The sequence below is a fragment of the Chiloscyllium plagiosum genome, chromosome 28 (assembly GCF_004010195.1).
Source record: "Chiloscyllium plagiosum isolate BGI_BamShark_2017 chromosome 28, ASM401019v2, whole genome shotgun sequence".
Taxonomy (NCBI): Eukaryota; Metazoa; Chordata; class Chondrichthyes; order Orectolobiformes; family Hemiscylliidae; genus Chiloscyllium; species Chiloscyllium plagiosum.
The window spans coordinates 1,168,068-1,171,962 of NC_057737.1; positions in this window are offsets into that span (position 1 = coordinate 1,168,068).

Sequence of the window (3,895 nt, forward strand, 5' to 3'; positions counted from 1 at the left end):
CCAGTTTTCCCCTTTGGCTACTTTCTGCAGAATCCTTCAGATTGGGGTGGTATGGCACGGTGGCTCAGTGGTTAGCACTGCTGCCTCACAGCACCAGGGTCCCAGGTTTGATTCCAGCCTTGGACGACTGTCTGTGTGGAGTTTGCACATTCTCCCCGTGTCTGCGTGGGTTTCCTCCCATAGTCCAAAGATGTGCAGGTCAGGTGAATTGGCCATGCTAAATTACCCATAGTGTTCGGTGCTTTAGTCAGAGGGAAATGGGTCTGGGTGGGTTACTCTTCGGAGGGTCGGTGTGGACTGGTTGGGCTGAAGGGCCTGTTTCCACACTGTAGTCAATCTAATCATTCCTGCCCTTCACTTGGGAATCCCTTAACCAGAGCAAATAGCTTGATTCTATTTATTCTCTTCAATATTTTACACATCTCAATTGTTCATTGCCTCACCTCCTGAACTACAGAAAGTACAAGTTGAGAGTAAACGTGTACTTCCTGACGGTGCAGTTTTTGCATGAGCCCTAGGATGGTCAGTGGGGAGTATAAAGACAAGGCTTTGTAACTCAGACTGTATTGTAACAGTACAGGGGACCGAGAGTGGAGACTGGGAATGAGGAGGGACTGCTCCAGTGACTGGCAGCTCAGGATCACACTTACAGGCTGGGGTTACATATCGATTAGGGACAGAAATCGATTCAGTCCATCCAATCTGCTCTGCCATTCCATCATGGCTGATATGTTTCTCAACCTCATTCTCCTGCCTTCTCCCTGTTACCTTTGGTCCCCTTACTAATCAGGAATCTGCCAGCGGAACCTGATGTTAACCTTAAGATAATATTGAATTACGACTCCCAAGTCCCTTTGTGCTTCAGATTTCCAAAACCTTTCCCTGCTTAGAAAATACAGGGATCTTCCGCTATCCGAATGTCGAGCGTTCCTATGAAACCTTGTGTTAGCCAAGATGGCGTAAAGCCAAGAAGCATTAACTTATATGGGAAAAATTTCACCTTTTCTCAAAAAAGCAAAAATCCTCTTTGGATTTCTTTCAGTTAGCGAAAACAGGCACTAATGTAGGTCTTCCATAAGAGCAAAGTGGTGTAAAGTGGACTTTTGAAAAGTGGAGCATACCCGTGGTCTATATCTCTACTCTTCCTACCAATGTGCATAATCTCACACTTGCCCACATTATACCCAGTCTGCCACTTCATTGCCCACTTTCCTAGCCTGCCCGTTTCCTTTTGCAGCCTCACCCTTCCTCACCACCACCTGCCCCTATCATCGGCAATTTCCTCAGTATCATTGTCCAGCTCGTTAATGTACATTGTGAATAGTTGTGGCCCCAACACTGACCCCTGTGGACCTCCACTAGTCACCAGCTGCCACCCTGACAAAGACCCCTATATCCTGGTTGCTCTTTGGAGGGTCGGTGTGGACTCGTTGGGCCAAAGGACCTGTTTCCATACTGTAGGGCATCTAATGTAATCCTCAATCCCTGTCTTCTGCCAGTCAGCCAATCATCTCTCCATACCAGTACCTTGCCCCTGACAATATGGGCTCTTATTTTGCAGCATCCGGTGTGGCACCTTGTTAAAGGCCTTCTGGAAATCCAAACAGATCCCATCCACTGGCCCTGCTTTGTCTAACTTGCTCATTACTTCCTCAAAGAATTCTAACAGATTTGTCAGGCGCGATCTCCCAAGCCGTGCTGACTCTGCCCTATTTTACGTTCACTTCCAAATGCTCTGCAATCCCGTCCTTAATATTGGAATCGAGACTCTTACCACAACCAATGTCGGCTAATCGGCCTGTAGTTTTCTGTCTTCTGCCTCTCTCTGTTCTTAAACTGAGGTGTTACATTCACCATTTTCCAGCAGTCTAGGAGCCTCCCTTGTTCCAGTGATTCCTGAAAGATCACTACCAGTGCCTTCACAATCTCCTGAACCCTGGGGGTGTAGTCCATTTGGTTTGGGTGATTAATCCACCTTCAGACCTTTTCAGCTTCTCCGGCACCTTCTCTCCACTGAAGGCCACATCACTCACCTCTGCCCCCCTGACTCTCGCTGCTGGTGGGTCCCACCCCCAGGGCCCTACAAAGCCCTGGAATTCTTAGTCCCATTTAAATGGTTTCTCATCATTTGGAGTTGTTAACCAACCCGAAATGAGACACACCTCAATTTGAAAATGGGAGATTGCAAAATCACATCCCAACAGATTCAAGAACAGCTTCTTCCCCGCTCTTTAGTCTTATGAATGGACCTCTTATGTATTAGAATTGATCTTTCTCTGCCCCCTCTCTGTAGCTATAACACTATATTGTGCATTCTGCTCTGTTACCCTGATGTACTCATGTAAGGTATGATTTGTCTGGTAGGCATGCAAAACATACTTTTCACTGTATCTCAGTATATGTGACAATCATATATCAAATCAAATCAGTTATACACAGCTAATCCTGTAATAATGACCCTCAGGTTTATGTCAATAGAGTGAGACTATTTCATTTTTAAACACTGTAGACAGTTTATGTCAATTTGTTTAAAGGTTTGGAGTTTTAAATGCCTTGATAGCTTCACCGCTCCTTTTGCACAATTCTCTTGAGAGATGGTGGCTGCAGTATCTTATACAGGATTGATATCACCTCCTGGCTCTTGTGCTATATGGCCTTATTAATGAAGCTGGGGACACTGTGCACTTTATTAATCTGGCTCTCCCCCATCCTGCCACCTTCAATGATTTATACCCATATACACCCAGCTCTCTCTGCTCCTGCGCTGCCTCCATTTCTGCTCCCTCTCTAGATTTTTCCTGGCAAAAAAGAATCACTCCACATTATCTTTCCCTTTACACCCATTCCACATTTATATCCCTCTGGTGTTCTACACTATTCTCCTCACATCTTCCCTCACTTGACCCCTCCACTGCCGTCCCCTAACTCTAACATTCCCCCCCTCCCCAACCATTGTTTCATTTAGATGACCCCTAATTACGACTGAACAGAGTCCTAGTCCCAGGATAGTTCTGGTGAAGGTAGTCTAAACGATCGAGCTCCTAATTTCCTCAGAGCTCATACCAGGGATCCACAAACTAAGTCTCACCCACCCACTTCTTTACCTAAACCAATCTGTGTGTGGCTCAGGTAATAATCCTAAGGTTATTAGCTTTTAAGGTTCTATATTTAATTTACAGACATGAACAGAAATACTGTCCGAGTTAAAATGTTCAATGTTTTTTCTTGCCCCCAGGTTTCTGGCCTTTCCAGGTGGTTGGGGAATCAGTTAGTGCCCCTCCAGACCATTCCCCCATGGGCCATTGTGATGATCTTGTGTCTGATAGTTGCTATCTTCACAGAGTGCACCAGCAATGTTGCTACAGCTACCCTCTTCCTCCCTGTCCTGGCTTCAATGGTATGTCCTTTCCAGTTATTGCGTTATTCTGTTACTCTGGGGTGAAATGTGAGGCTGGGGGATGTGGGGGTGGATGGGGGGTGGGTAAGGTTTTCTTGGGGTTCCAGCGCTGTGGATTCCACTCCCAGCCAGGGAGTGCTGCATTGTTCAATACACAGTCCTTTAGACCAGGCCGGGTCAGCCTGGGGTCAAACAGAGGTTGAACTCTAGTAACAGGAATCACTCGGGTTACTGCTCAGGAAGGAGGAGAACAAATGGGAAAGTTCCCCAATTAATCTAAACCCATTACAAATATGAATCCATTCAAACCTCTAATCTAATTTTCTGTTTCATTTTTGGAATGGGAGTGTTGCTGGCTGGGCCCCATCATTTATTGCCCATCCCTAGTTACCCCTTGAGAAGGTGGGGGTGAGCTGCCTTCCTGAACCGCTGCTGTCCATGTGCTGTGGGTTGACCCACAATGTCCCTTAGAGTGGGAATTCCAGGATTTTGACCCAG